The 16545-nt window shown below is 39.7% G+C and overlaps 1 long non-coding RNA gene across 1 annotated transcript; it reads left to right on the top strand.

Moving 5' to 3' along the window:
• Positions 1-8248: 8248 nt before the first annotated feature.
• LOC144735604 (uncharacterized) lies at positions 8249-14840 on the top strand. Its single transcript, XR_013588660.1, has 4 exons — positions 8249-8423; positions 9045-9180; positions 13978-14059; positions 14674-14840. It is a non-coding gene; the product is annotated as an uncharacterized LOC144735604 (long non-coding RNA).
• The last annotated feature ends 1705 nt before the right edge of the window (positions 14841-16545 follow it).

Below are 16545 nucleotides of genomic sequence, written 5' to 3'. Positions count from 1 at the left end.
AGAGAGGGAGAGGGCAGAGAAAATTAGCATATCAATGAGTGTACGGCAACGTGTTGCTGCTGCGCAAGTAAGATGACGACGTGGCACGGCACGCAAGCTTGAAAATTAGGAAGGCACACTAAAATTAAATAACCTCGCAAAATATCGAAACGTGATGTAATGCAACACAGAGAGTCGGTCAACACACTCTCTCTGGGCCGATATGTGTCCTCTCTCTGTGTGTCCTTGTGATGTCTGTCTGCTTGTATGTCTGTCTATAGTTTTCTAGTTAGATTTTTGTTGCTATTTCTTTTATGCCTGATGATGATTGCTTGTGTTGCAATCGAAACGTCGCTATTATTTTAATTTATTATTTTATCTTTAGACGTGACTTAACCGAAAGAACCAAAGAACAATTATAGATGTTTTTGGGTTAGATCACGTACATTTGAATGTGCCATTAAACCCGCCACCACCCAACACAGCCAATTAGTAAGTTTTGTCACGTAAACAGAGCATGCCAATTCGTTACTGGGACAGGACACCAGTGTGTTGGAGAGTAAACACGGTAATGATTAAGAGCATCATCAGGCGACTGCCAGAGTTGTGGAGAAAACCTCCTGTTTCTACTCTTTGGTTTTTTCGGTAAAGTCACGTAGGTAAGAAATTAAATTAAATTACGACGTTTCGGAGGCAACAGAAGCTTCCATCTTCAGGTGGAACCGTCACAGCAAAATTATTGTATTAAGTGAAGAGAGCTCTCAGCTCTCTCTTCACTTGATACAGTGATTTACTGTGATTTAATTTATTTTAATTTCTTACCTACATGACTTTACCAAAAAAAAAACAAAGAGTATGAATCCATGCAGTCACGAAAACTTCAAATCGACGTTTCGGAGGCAACACAAGCTTCCATCTTCAGGTGGAACCGTCACAGCAAAATTACTGTATTAAGTGAAGAGAGCTCTAAGCTCTCTTCACTTAATACAGTGATTTACTGTGATTTAATTTATTTTAATTTCTTACCTACATGACTTTACCAAAAAAAAACAAAGAGTATGAATCCTTGCAGTCACGAAAACTTCAAATCTAGAACTCCTGTTTCTGTCTTAAATAGAGAAAGCATAAATGCCATGTCGTCACGTGCGAGCCAATCACGTGCGAAGGCCAGAGGGGGATGGTGGGGGGGGGTAATGAATGCATATAAATTACAAATGACATCTACAGTCACACCTCGGCATACGACCGCTTTGAAATACGTCGAATGTGGTATACGTCGTGTTTTGACGAGAAAAAAATGTCTTGGGATACGACGTCTTGCTTGGGATACGACGCCTTGCTTGGGATACGACGTCTTGCTTGGGATACGACGCCTTGCTTGGGATACGACGTCTTCCTTGGGATACGACGTCTTGCTTGGGATACGACGTCTTGCTTGGGATACGACGTCTTGCTTGGGATACGACGTCTTGCTTGGGATACGACGCCTTGCTTGGGATACGACGCCTTGCTTGGGATACGACGCCTTGCTTGGGATACGACGTCTTGCTTGGGATACGACGCCTTGCTTGGGATACGACGCCTTGCTTGGGATACGACGCCTTGCTTGGGATACGACGCCTTGCTTGGGATACGACGCCTTGCTTGGGATACGACGCCTTGCTTGGGATACGACGCCTTGCTTGGGATACGACGTCTTGCTTGGGATACGACGCCTTGCTTGGGATACGACGCCTTGCTTGGGATACGACGCCTTGCTTGGGATACGACGTCTTGCTTGGGATACGACGTCTTGCTTGGGATACGACGCCTTGCTTGGGATACGACGCCTTGCTTGGGATACGACGTCTTACTTGGGATACGACGTCTTGCTTGGGATACGACGTCTTGCTTGGGATACGACGCCTTGCTTGGGATACGACGTCTTGCTTGGGATACGACGTCTTGCTTGGGATACGACGTCTTGCTTGGGATACGACGTCTTGCTTGGGATACGACGCCTTGCTTGGGATACGACGCCTTGCTTGGGATACGACGTCTTGCTTGGGATACGACGCCTTGCTTGGGATACGACGCCTTGCTTGGGATACGACGCCTTGCTTGGGATACGACGTCTTGCTTGGGATACGACGCCTTGCTTGGGATACGACGCCTTGCTTGGGATACGACGCCTTGCTTGGGATACGACGTCTTGCTTGGGATACGACGCCTTGCTTGGGATACGACGCCTTGCTTGGGATACGACGCCTTGCTTGGGATACGACGTCTTGCTTGGGATACGACGTCTTGCTTGGGATACGACGCCTTGCTTGGGATACGACGCCTTGCTTGGGATACGACGTCTTACTTGGGATACGACGTCTTGCTTGGGATACGACGTCTTGCTTGGGATACGACGCCTTGCTTGGGATACGACGTCTTGCTTGGGATACGACGCCTTGCTTGGGATACGTCTTGCTTGAGATACGTCTTGCTAGAACTTGTATAGGTCGGGATGAGTCACCGCGTACCCGCGTAGACCCCGTTCACGACTCCTCCCCTTCCTCGACACCATCCTCGTAGGCTATGAACTCCTCTCAGCAAGCTAAAGTGATGTAAAAAAAAAAATTCAAATTTATTTTATTGTAATTTATTTATGCATTTATTTTAATTTATGTATGCATTTTAGTAATAATAGTGTCTAAATTATTTTATACAACCCCATTAATGTATAATATGCCATTATTTCCTTTCCCTTTATTTCTTATGGGAAAAATTCATTTGGTGTCTACGTAATTTTCGGTGTAAGTCCTCCTACCTTCTGGAACGAATTAACGACGTATACCGAGGTACCACTGTATTACAATGGATATCCATTACGGTATAAACTGCCACGTGCTGCACTCACTAATCCCATTCCTCTTCCGCACCCCCCCCCCAACCCTTTCCCTATGCCTAGGTACAGAAGTTCTACATCAATCGCCAATATTATCTTTTGTCCCAACTCGGCTCAGGAATATATAGCAACGTATTTGAATGCGTGGACAGCGAGAATAACATCAAAGTAGCAGTGAAGGTTACACACAATGCTGACAGGTGAGAATACGTTGGAACTTGTACGACGATTTTAATTTGCAAGCTTGTGAATTTTTTCGAAAGATCTGCCTCGGGAAATGGGAGCAAATCAATGGAAAGCTCCGTGACTTGCAGAAGTAAACGGTTCTTAATGTGAGTTGAACTTGATAATTGTTTTTTTACCCTTTTATCTGGCAACAAAACCGACACCTTTTTTACAAGGAGTCATGTTTGCATTGACCACAATACCTGCGGTCGGAACGCAAACAAAAACACAACTCTGATAATGATATGCACTGTCCTTGAAATTGATTGGTCCACACCCGAGACAGCTTTTCTTAGAGCCTAGTCTCACATGGTGTTGGACCAGATGACGCCAAAAGGCGCACAACTCAAAGACAATGCACCATCAGAGTATGAGAGCTCGGGTTAAGCATTTACACCATTGGAACCTCATTTTACCAGTAGCAAAATATGATAATTGTTATTTTACCCTTTTATCTGGCAACAAAACTGACACCTTTTTTACAAGGAGTCATGTTTGCATTGACCACAATACCTGCGGTCGGAATGCAAACAAAAAACACAACTCTGATAATGTATGCACTGTCCTTGAAATTGATTGGTCCACACCCGAGACAGCTTTCCTTAGAGCCTAGTCTCACATGGTGTTGGACCAGATGATGCCAAAAGGTGTCAGTTTTGTTGCCAGATAAAAGGGTAAAAAAACAATTAGCATATTTTGCTACTGGCAAATGAGGTTCCAAGGGTGTATGTTGAACTTCTTTCGCACTGTACGTAGCGAACCGTGCTAATCGGGGGTCTGTCAGGTAAGGCGAACAAACTAAACACAAAAAGCAGTAAAAAAATGAGTCTAATTTAGTATAGTATAGTGTAGTATGTAGTGTAGTATGTTGTGTATAGTATAGTGTGTAGTATGTAGTGTATAGTATAGTGTGTTGTGTAGTATGTAGTGTATAGTGTGTAGTGTAGTATGTAGTGTATAGTATAGTGTGTTGTGTAGTATGTAGTGTATAGTGTGTAGTGTAGTATGTAGTGTATAGTATAGTGTGTTGTGTAGTATGTAGTGTATAGTGTAGTGAAGTACAGTAAAACCTTGGATTGCGAGTAACTTGGTCTGAGTGTTTTGCAAGACGAGCACATTTTTAAAATAAATATTAATTTGATAAACGAGGGAGGTCTTGCAATACGTGTCTGCCGAGCGGCACGTGATCACAACTGATGTACGAGCGCTTTGATATACGAGTCCTTTGGATTACAAACACGTTTCCGGAACGAATTATGCTCGCAATCCAAGGTTTTACTGTATGTAGTGTATAGTATAGTGTGTAGTGTGGTATGTAGTGTATAGTGTAGTGTGTAGTGTAGTATGTAGTGTATAGCATAATACATATGTATGTATGTTGAACTTCTTTGACACAGTACATAGCCAACCATGCTAATCGGAGGATGCCGTATCGCGTTCCCCATCAAATTCCATTTCTTTGTTGAGCATCCTGCACCATTCATAGTCTACCATTTGAAATGTTGTGGATCTCAAGCGAAGGCCCCTAATGCTTCACCTGCTGTATATTTGGAGTTGGCGTGTTCTCTCTCTCACCGTGGTCATGTGCATTTTTCTCCGCGTCCGCCGGTTTTTCTCTCAACATTTCGAAACGCTTGCTTCATAGAGTATATCATACTCTTAGGTTTTTTTCGGTAAAGTTACGTAGGTAAAAAATAAAATTAAAAGTTAATAAAAGTAATAATGGAAATAAAATAAAAGCTCCGTTTTCTTGCACAGGTCGACGTTGACCAATTTCTCTAGTAGCCCCGCCCACCACCTCCACGTTCCATTCCCTGGTTACCACATTCAGATAAGCCCCTCCTCCCTTAACTTGTATTTAAGGGCTGGTCTTTTTGGAATTTGCCTCACTTGATGCAGTAATTTTAGCTGTGACGGTCCCACCTGATGACGGAGGCTTGTGTTGCCTCCGAAACGTCGTGATTTATTATTTTATTTTATTTCCATTATTACTTTCATTAACTTTTAATTTAATTTTTTACCCACGTGACTTTAACGAACAAACCTAAGAGTATGAATCCTTGCAGTCACGACAGCTTCACATCTAGAATTATAGAGTATATTTGGGTGCTGTACATTTCCAAATGATCAGCCACTTCATTGAGCCATTATTACACACTTTTATTTAACTCACTTCGTCTGTTGTATCCTCAAAAAAGAAATCTTGTAACTCAATTTCTACACACTCCCCAATGTGATATCGACTGCAAACTTGGTATAGGTATCAATCTTAATTTGGGAGCTTTCGTGACTGCAGGAATTATTCTTATGTCGTATGTCGGTCTATAGTTTTCTAATTCTAGATTTGAAGCTTTCGTGACTGCAATGATTCATACTCTCAGGTTTTTTCGGTAAAGTCACGTAGGTAAAACATTAAAAGTAATGAAAGTAAAATAAAACAAAACAAAAATAAAAATAAAATTCACGACGTTTCGGAGGCAACACAAGTCTCCGTCATCAGGTGGGACCGTCACAGCCAGATTAGCTGCATCAAGTGAAGCAATGATTCAAGATGTAATCCCTTATAAGCAAGTTGAAGGGGGGGAGGAGAGGGGGGGGGAGTTCATCAGAATGTGGTAGCCAATGAATGGAACGTATCGGGAGGGAGGGGGGGTGGGAGGGGGAGGGAGCCAACAAAACATTTGGCGACGGCTTGGACGCGGCTGCTGCGCACGCCAACACAATGGGCAGAGAGGGGGGAGGGGAGGTCTGATACACATGATAGAACAAAGGAACGAAAATGCCCATGTTTATACCAATGCAGGCTGAAAAATGAAGAGAGTACTGTTAAAAATAACTGGGGATGTTAACACTCGGTGAAGTAAATTAAAATAGTGCCTGTCAGATAAGATGGTCCAAAAAGTGTAATTAAGTCTTTTTTGCGTGGTTAATAACATCTTTCCAGTGATTACTGAGTTTGTACCCATCATCACGGTTGAAATTATGTCTGTGTTTGTATATTTGTATGGCTTCGTGTACAAACCTTTGATGGTAGCCAGGAGGCTTGCAGAGAACCTTGGTCTCGGAAAAGACAATTTCATGAGAGCCCGCCGAGTTGTAGCAATGATCGGTAACGGCCGAAGAATCAGTTCTGCCGTGTTTCAGATCTGACTTGTGCTCGCGGACACGATCAGCAACATGACGTTTTGTTTCTCCAATGTAGCAAGTCAGATCTGAAACACGGCAGAACTGATTCTTCGGCCGTTGCCGATCATTGCTACAACTCGGCGGGCTCTCATGAAATTGTCTTTTCCGAGACCAAGGTTCTCTGCAAGCCTCCTGGCTACCATCAAAGGTTTGTACACGAAGCCATACAAATATACAAACACAGACATAATTTCAACCGTGATGATGGGTACAAACTCAGTAATCACTGGAAAGATGTTATTAACCACGCAAAAAAGACTTAATTACACTTTTTGGACCATCTTATCTGACAGGCACTATTTTAATTTACTTCACCGAGTGTTAACATCCCCAGTTATTTTTAACAGTACTCTCTTCATTTTTCAGCCTGCATTGGTATAAACATGGGCATTTTCGTTCCTTTGTTCTATCATGTGTATCAGACCTCCCCTCCCCCCTCTCTGCCCATTGTGTTGGCGTGCGCAGCAGCCGCGTCCAAGCCGTCGCCAAATGTTTTGTTGGCTCCCTCCCCCTCCCACCCCCCCTCCCTCCCGATACGTTCCATTCATTGGCTACCACATTCTGATGAACTCCCCCCCCCCTCTCCTCCCCCCCTTCAACTTGCTTATAAGGGATTACATCTTGAATCATTGCTTCACTTGATGCAGCTAATCTGGCTGTGACGGTCCCACCTGATGACGGAGACTTGTGTTGCCTCCGAAACGTCGTGAATTTTATTTTTATTTTTGTTTTGTTTTATTTTACTTTCATTACTTTTAATGTTTTACCTACGTGACTTTACCGAAAAAACCTGAGAGTATAGTTTTCTAGTTAGATTGTTGTTGCTATTTCTTTTATGCCTGATGACGATTGCTTGTGTTGCAATCGAAACGTCGTAATGTGTTGTTTTATTTTGATTTATTATTTTATTTTTAGACGTGACTTAACCGAAAAGAACCAAAGAATTGGTATAGGTATGTCATACTGATGACAACACGATATTCTATCATAAAAAATCCAAAACAAATATTTTAAAACTTTTTACACGCTTTTATTTAACTTACTGTATGTGTTGTCGTATCCAAAAATCTTGTAACTCAATTTCAACCGTATTCCCAATGTCGTATCGACTGCAAACTTCGTATAGCTATGTCATACTAATGCCAATACTATATTCTATCATTGAAAAGAAAAAACATTTTTAAACAATCTTTTTTACGGCTATAATTATCCACGCTCAACTCACGTTCGCTGTAAATCACCACGGTCCCTTACGTCACGGCAAGCCTCAGGGAGCCACGCCCAGGGGCGGGGCATGTGGAAGGAGGGGAGGGGCGATGGGGGAAGGGGGCAGGGGGAGGGGCAGCTCGGACAGTACATTTCATTAAAGCGTGTTTTTAAAAAGTATTTTTTAATATTTTATCATTTGTAGCCAAGTCACTTCTGAAAAAGAACTACATGGCTCAATAGGCCTCACCTTGTAAAACGAATCTATAATATGAGACCTCCTTTACCAGTGGCAAAATATAGTAATAGGTTTTTACCCTTTCAACTGGTACAAAAACTGACACCTTTATACAAGGCATCATGTTTTCAATAACCACAACACAAGCAGTCAAAATGCAAACAAAAAGAAACAACTCTGATAATGATATGCACTGTCCTTGAAGTTGATTGGTCCACACCCGAGACAGCTTTTCTTAGAGCCTAGTCTCCATTGGTGTTGAACCAGATGACGCCAAAAGGCGTACAACTCAAAAAACAGCGCACTATCAGAGTATTGAGAGCTCGGGGTAAGCGATGAGACCTCCTTTACCAGTGGCAAAATATAGTAATAGGTTTTTACGCTTTCAACTGGTACATGATGCCTTGTATAAAGGTGTCAGTTTTTTGTATAAAGGTGTCACTTTTTGTACCAGTTGAAAGAGTAAAAACCTCTTACTACTGAATCTATAATAGTTAAGTTTAAAAGAGTTCTCGGTGTACACGGTTATGGAGGTTCGTAGTAGTTTGTGATGAGATGTCTGATCCGTGTCGAATTCGTTACACACAGCATGACAGAGGCGGATCGTATGCATGAAGCTGCCTTCCTCAAAAAATTGAGAAACAGGAGGGTCATCAGGCTGTTGGATGAATTCATGTGGAATGGGAAAATGCACCTCGTTCTTAGTCTCATCAGGTAAGGATTCCACCAAATTGCTTTACAGAGTCATGTGTCCCCCCCCCCCCCCCAATATACAAAAGTATTTTTTTTTTATACTTTTTGCATTGTGTACAGACGGAAACTACCCACATGCCAAATGTCTAGTTTGTTGCATGTCGGGAAGTACGCTAAACGTTTCGACAGACACACACATTCTCAAATTTCCCTTTCATATATATAGATTAGAATAGAATCTGTCAAGAATGTTTCTTTATTTGCTGCAAAACATCTGGTAAACAGTCGGAATTAATCTTGTTGGTTCTTTCGGTAAAGTCACATAGAAGGGAAATAATAAAATAATGTCTTTTATCATGTTTTATTTTTATTATTTTATTATTTCCCTTCTACGTGACTTTACCGAAAGAACCAAGAAGATGAATCCCTGCAGTCACGAAAACTTTAAATGGAAATTTAAACAGTCGGAATGTTTTAAGTCGGTTTAAATCAATGGACATTCCAGGAATGTGTACACATCTTAAGCCTCACCTCACCATTACGGTGTAACAATATTCAGTGCACATGTATATTAGATGTGTAAGCACATTTACATTGGAATATGTATGACTGTGCCGGTATTGGATGTGTTTTTGTCTTTAGGGGAGGGAATCTTCAGAATGTCCAGCGGGAGAAAGGGGCCTTCCCTTTGGACGTTGCTAAATTGTACGCACGATCTTTGCTGAAGGTCGTGGCTTTCTTTATGGAAAAGAAAGTTGTTCATGGGAACATCACACCGGTAAGTTTGGAGGATCATATCTCAATGAGGCTCACAGTTGAGGTCATCGCATGCCTCCACTTCACGTTATCTTGAGCTTGACAGGTTTAATCCAGCATCAGACTTCTTTCTTACAAATTTAGGTGGATATTACATTTGGCGCTATTGTTGTTAACCAAAGCGTCCAATCTGTTGTGACAAAATACAGGTAGTCCCCGACTTACGATGGAGATGCGTTACGATGACCCCATCGTAAGTCGAAAATATCGTAAGCCGAAGATGGCCTAGCCTGCCCTGGAGTCTTAAAGAATGGTGATGATTTAGCTAAACAGAGCAATTTACAGTACCGTACTGTATAAACTATATACTGTATGTATTTATTAATTACAATACTGTATTGCACAGTAAAATGTAAAGTAAAAAAAACAAGGTAAATTCTTGGCCTACCTATATGAACTGCAACTTAATCGAAAGTTTTTTCAGGAAACAATCCTATCTGCTATGAAAACTTTTAACATGCATTGAACGTATCGTATCGTGGTAACCTTAAAATGAAATCGCTAAAGCTAGGTATCACACATGCATTGAACGTATCGTAACGTATCATATTGTACTTTACTCACCAAGATTATGTCCGTCGTCTGCATACTTGAACGATTTTAGGTTTTGTCGTATCGCTATCGCCATCGTAAAATCGAAATATCGTAAGTCGGACCCTCGTAACTCGGGGACTGCCTGTATACAGGTGACCTCTGGCTTACAACGGTTTGGCTTGCGACCCTCCGCTTTTACGGCCTTTCTTATAGTCCATAAGACCCCCACAGTAATGACGAAAACTCGTATCTGTGACTGTCTAACGACTGCTACTGAGGCCGCAGTGATTGGTGACGAGTCTGCACATGTCATACTGCAGACTCCTAGTGTAGTGTATAGTGTATAGTAGTGTAGTGTATAGTAGTGTAGTGTATAGTAGTGTATAGTAGTGTAGTGTATAGTGTAGTGTATAGTGTATAGTAGTGTAGTGTATAGTAGTGTATAGTAGTGTAGTGTGTAGTGTAGTGTGTAGTGTATAGTGTATAGTAGTGTAGTGTATAGTGTAGTGTATAGTGTAGTGTGTAGTGTATAGTAGTGTATAGTAGTGTAGTGTATAGTAGTGTATAGTAGTGTAGTGTATAGTAGTGTATAGTAGTGTAGTGTATAGTAGTGTATAGTATTGTAGTGTATAGTAGTGTAGTGTATAGTAGTGTAGTGTATAGTAGTGTAGTGTATAGTAGTGTAGTGTATAGTAGTGTAGTGTATAGTAGTGTAGTGTATAGTAGTGTAGTGTATAGTAGTGTATAGTAGTGTAGTGTATAGTAGTGTATAGTAGTGTAGTGTATAGTGTAGTGTATAGTAGTGTAGTGTATAGTAGTGTAGTGTATAGTAGTGTAGTGTATAGTAGTGTAGTGTATAGTATAGTGTAGTGTATAGTGTAGTGTATAGTAGTGTAGTGTATAGTAGTGTATAGTAGTGTAGTGTATAGTAGTGTAGTGTATAGTAGTGTAGTGTATAGTAGTGTATAGTAGTGTAGTGTATAGTAGTGTAGTGTATAGTAGTGTAGTGTATAGTAGTGTATAGTAGTGTATAGTAGTGTATAGTAGTGTAGTGTATAGTAGTGTAGTGTATAGTAGTGTATAGTAGTGTAGTGTATAGTAGTGTAGTGTATAGTAGTGTATAGTAGTGTAGTGTATAGTAGTGTAGTGTATAGTAGTGTATAGTAGTGTAGTGTATAGTAGTGTATAGTAGTGTAGTGTATAGTAGTGTAGTGTATAGTAGTGTAGTGTATAGTAGTGTATAGTAGTGTAGTGTATAGTAGTGTATAGTAGTGTATAGTAGTGTAGTGTATAGTAGTGTATAGTAGTGTAGTGTATAGTAGTGTATAGTAGTGTAGTGTATAGTAGTGTATAGTAGTGTATAGTAGTGTATAGTAGTGTATAGTGTATAGTAGTGTATAGTAGTGTAGTGTATAGTGTAGTGTATAGTAGTGTATAGTAGTGTAGTGTATAGTAGTGTAGTGTATAGTAGTGTAGTGTATAGTAGTGTAGTGTATAGTAGTGTATAGTAGTGTAGTGTATAGTAGTGTATAGTAGTGTAGTGTATAGTAGTGTAGTGTATAGTAGTGTATAGTAGTGTAGTGTATAGTAGTGTAGTGTATAGTAGTGTATAGTAGTGTAGTGTATATTAGTGTATAGTAGTGTAGTGTATAGTAGTGTAGTGTGTAGTAGTGTAGTGTATAGTAGTGTAGTGTATAGTAGTGTATAGTAGTGTATAGTAGTGTAGTGTATAGTAGTGTAGTGTATAGTAGTGTAGTGTATAGTAGTGTAGTGTATGGTAGTGTAGTGTATAGTAGTGTAGTGTATAGTAGTGTAGTGTATAGTAGTGTAGTGTATAGTAGTGTAGTGTATAGTAGTGTAGTGTAGTGTATAGTAGTGTATAGTAGTGTAGTGTATAGTAGTGTAGTGTATAGTAGTGTAGTGTATAGTAGTGTAGTGTATAGTAGTGTAGTGTATAGTAGTGTAGTGTATAGTAGTGTATAGTAGTGTAGTGTATAGTAGTGTAGTGTATAGTAGTGTAGTGTATAGTAGTGTAGTGTATAGTAGTGTAGTGTATAGTAGTGTAGTGTATAGTAGTGTAGTGTATAGTAGTGTAGTGTATAGTAGTGTATAGTAGTGTAGTGTATAGTAGTGTAGTGTATAGTAGTGTAGTGTATAGTAGTGTGTAGTAGTGTAGTGTATAGTAGTGTAGTGTATAGTAGTATATAGTGTAGTGTATAGTAGTGTAGTGTATAGTAGTGTATAGTAGTGTAGTGTATAGTAGTGTATAGTAGTGTATAGTAGTGTAGTGTATAGTAGTGTATAGTAGTGTATAGTAGTGTATAGTAGTGTAATGTATAGTAGTGTAGTGTATAGTAGTGTATAGTAGTGTAGTGTATAGTAGTGTATAGTAGTGTAGTGTATAGTAGTGTAGTGTATAGTAGTGTATAGTAGTGTAGTGTATAGTAGTGTAGTGTATAGTAGTGTATAGTAGTGTAGTAGTGTAGTGTATAGTAGTGTAGTGTATAGTAGTATATAGTGTAGTGTATAGTAGTGTAGTGTATAGTAGTGTAGTGTATAGTAGTGTAGTAGTGTAGTGTATAGTAGTGTATAGTAGTGTAGTGTATAGTAGTGTATAGTAGTGTAGTGTATAGTTGTGTATAGTAGTGTAGTGTATAGTAGTGTATAGTAGTGTAGAGTATAGTAGTGTATAGTAGTGTAGTGTATAGTAGTGTATAGTAGTGTAGTGTATAGTAGTGTATAGTAGTGTAGTGTATAGTAGTGTATAGTAGTGTAGTGTATAGTAGTGTAGTGTATAGTAGTGTAGTGTATAGTAGTGTAGTGTATAGTGTATAGTAGTGTAGTGTATAGTAGTGTATAGTAGTGTAGTGTATAGTAGTGTAGTGCATAGTGTATAGTAGTGTAGTGTATAGTAGTGTATAGTAGTGTATAGTAGTGTAGTGTATAGTAGTGTAGTGTATAGTAGTGTAGTGTATAGTGTATAGTAGTGTAGTGTATAGTAGTGTATAGTAGTGTAGTGTATAGTAGTGTAGTGTATAGTAGTGTAGTGTATAGTGTATAGTAGTGTAGTGTATAGTAGTGTATAGTAGTGTAGTGTATAGTAGTGTAGTGTATAGTGTATAGTAGTGTAGTGTATAGTAGTGTATAGTAGTGTAGTGTATAGTAGTGTAGTGTATAGTAGTGTATAGTAGTGTAGTGTATAGTAGTGTATAGTAGTGTAGTGTATAGTAGTGTAGTGTATAGTAGTGTATAGTAGTGTAGTGTATAGTAGTGTAGTGTATAGTAGTGTAGTGTATAGTAGTGTAGTGTATAGTAGTGTAGTGTATAGTAGTGTAGTGTATAGTAGTGTAGTGTATAGTAGTGTAGTGTATAGTAGTGTATAGTAGTGTAGTGTATAGTAGTGTATAGTAGTGTAGTGTATAGTAGTGTAGTGTATAGTAGTGTAGTGTATAGTAGTGTATAGTAGTGTAGTGTATAGTAGTGTAGTGTATAGTAGTGTATAGTAGTGTATAGTAGTGTAGTGTATAGTAGTGTAGTGTATAGTAGTGTAGTGTATAGTAGTGTAGTGTATAGTAGTGTAGTGTATAGTAGTGTAGTGTATAGTAGTGTATAGTAGTGTAGTGTATAGTAGTGTAGTGTATAGTAGTGTATAGTAGTGTAGTGTATAGTAGTGTAGTGTATAGTAGTGTAGTGTATAGTAGTGTATAGTAGTGTATAGTAGTGTAGTGTATAGTAGTGTAGTGTATAGTAGTGTGTAGTGTATAGTAGTGTATAGTAGTGTAGTGTATAGTAGTGTAGTGTATAGTAGTGTAGTGTATAGTAGTGTAGTGTATAGTATAGTGTAGTGTATAGTAGTGTAGTGTATAGTAGTGTATAGTAGTGTAGTGTATAGTAGTGTAGTGTATAGTAGTGTATAGTAGTGTAGTGTATAGTAGTGTAGTGTATAGTAGTGTAGTGTATAGTAGTGTATAGTAGTGTAGTGTATAGTAGTGTAGTGTATAGTAGTGTATAGTAGTGTAGTGTATAGTAGTGTAGTGTATAGTAGTGTAGTGTATAGTAGTGTAGTGTATAGTAGTGTATAGTAGTGTAGTGTATAGTAGTATAGTGTATAGTAGTGTATAGTAGTGTAGTGTATAGTATAGTGCAGTGTATAGTTGTGTAGTGTGCAGGCGACGTGTCATGCTCAGACCTATAGCCTAATGCACACACATTTTCTCTTCTTCAGGGAAACATAATGGTGGACGACCATGACAAGGGCTCCATAAAAATGATCGACTTCAACTCCTGCTTTAACGAAGATGAACCGTGTAAGTTATATCTGGTGTTCACTTCCCCAAACAGGAGCACGTGACAACCCCTGAGATGCCGTTGTAACTAGACACTAACAAATCAACGAGTTCATCATACCAATTTACAATAGGATGGTGTTATTTGCAATGTACCATGTCTCCTAGAGTACTATTTTCTGTTAATATAAGCGACACTGCCTAAGCGCTGGGTAATAAAGTTATGCTAAAGTCACGTAGAAGGGAAATAATAAAATAATAATAAAACACAATAAAATAATTCTCACGACCTGTTCTTCACCTGAGGACGGCTGCTTGCGTTGTGGCCGAAACGTCGTGAGAATTATTTTATTATGTTTTATTTTTATTATTTTATTATTTCCCTTCTACATGACTTTACCGAAAGAACCAAGAAGATGAATCCCTGCAGTCACGAAAGCTTTAAATCGAAATTTAAGGTTATGCTAGATCCATTGAAAGAAGGGCTTCTTCAGAACTCTGGTTCACATCCCAGGGGTAAATCCACACGTCCAAGGGTTAGTTGAGCGCATCGCGTGAGAAAACATCGCAAGACAACTTTGCGCTCCGGCAGGACACTTAATGGACCACCACCATCGTCTCTTCCTTCTGTACAGTTGTCCAGGTGATGGGGACCCCGGGCTACAAGGCCCCCGAAGCTCTGCTGGGTCTCCCATACGGCTCGCCCATCGACCTCTGGTCTGTTGGCGTCATCCTCGCCGAGTTGGCGGTGGGCAAAAGGCTGCTTCCGACGTGGAAATTCTGGCTGGATGTCCCTGGCCTCACGAAGGTACAGTCACCGCACTGTAGAGTCACGTGACGTGGCCGTTTTGTAGGAGAATACAGGTAGTCCCCGAGTTGCGATGGGGTCCGACTTACGATATTTCGATCTTACGATGGCGATACGATAAAATTGCCATCAACAACCTAACATCGTTCAAGTATGCAGACTACGGACAGAATCTTGGTGGGTACAGTACAATGTGATACGTTACGATACGTTCAATGCATGTGTGTGATACGTAGCTTTAGCGATTTCATTTTAGGGTTACCACGATACGATACGTTCAATGCATGTCAAAAGTTTTTACAGCAGATAGGATTGTTTCCTGAAAAAACTTTCTATTCAATTGCAGTTCATATAGGTAGGCCAAGAATTTACTGTACCTTGTTTTTATTTCACATTTTACTGCACAATACAGTATTGTGATTAATAAATACATACAGTATATAGTTTATACAGTACGTACTGTAAATTGCTCTGTTTTGCTAAATTATCACCATTCTTTAAGACTCCAGGGTAGGCTAGGCCATCTTCCACTTACGATATTTTCGACTTACGATGGGATCGTCGTAACGCATCTCCATCGTAAGTAGAGGACTGCCTGTATAAGTGCAATAATATATGAAAGTTGCTATAATTAGTCATTCACAGGTGATAACAATTTATCTTTAAAATGTCCTTACGACAAGCCAAACCACGTGGCTATGATTACCCATTAAACACAGAGCACTTTTATAATAAAAAACAATAAATGTTTATTTTATTTTATTATTTCCCTTCTACGTGACTTTACCGAAAGAACCAAGAATATGAATCCCTGCAGTCACGAAAGCTTTAAATCGAAAAGTACAAAACACGTTAGGAGTGTAAAGTACACACACAGTAAACAAATCACCCAAACACAAACAAATAAAAGTAAACCATCCCCATCCTTTCTAGATTTGAAGTTTTCGTGACTGCAAGGGTCCATACTTTTTGGTTTTTTCGGTAAAGTCACGTAGGTCAAAAAGAAAATAAAAATAGACGGAAGCTTGTGTTGCCTCCGAAACGTCGTGATTTAATTTATTTTTATTGTATTTTTTACCTACGTGACTTTACCGAAAAAAACAAAGAGTACATCCCCATCCTACCAGGCAACCCCCACGGAGGGATTAACTTATTTTGCAGAAGCGACCTTGCCATCAATGACAGCTCAACAAATTGGCTTATCATCACGTGGAAATTCATCGCAGCTGGGGGGGTTTTCAAACTGTTAGTGGCAAGCGCTTGCGAAATGCGACATTTGCGACGGCACAACTTGCAGGTTCGATCCGACTGATTGGATGCATCATCGAAAAGTAATCAAATTTATATCAAACCGTGAATGCAAGAAAGTCTGAACTTTGCAGCGATACACTTAGAGACGTGTAATCTACTTCATGAGACCACCTTTGCCAGTAGCAAAATATAATAATAGGTTATTTTACCTTTTTATCTGGCACAAAACTGACACCTTTTTACAAGGGATCATGTTTTGCATTGACCACAATACCTGCGGTCAGAATGCAAAAAAAAACAGCACTCTGATAATGTATGCATTGTCCTTGAAATTGATTGGTCCACACCAGAGACAGCTTTTCTTAGAGCCTAGTCTCACACGGTGTTCGACCAGATGACGCCAAAAGGCGCACAACTCAAAGACAACGCCACCATCAGAGTATTGAGA

Source organism: Lampetra planeri, chromosome 56 (genome assembly GCF_965212315.1).
Source record: "Lampetra planeri chromosome 56, kcLamPlan1.2.h2, whole genome shotgun sequence".
NCBI classification, from domain to species: Eukaryota; Metazoa; Chordata; class Hyperoartia; order Petromyzontiformes; family Petromyzontidae; genus Lampetra; species Lampetra planeri.
This window is presented reverse-complemented; position numbering and strand designations above follow the sequence as displayed.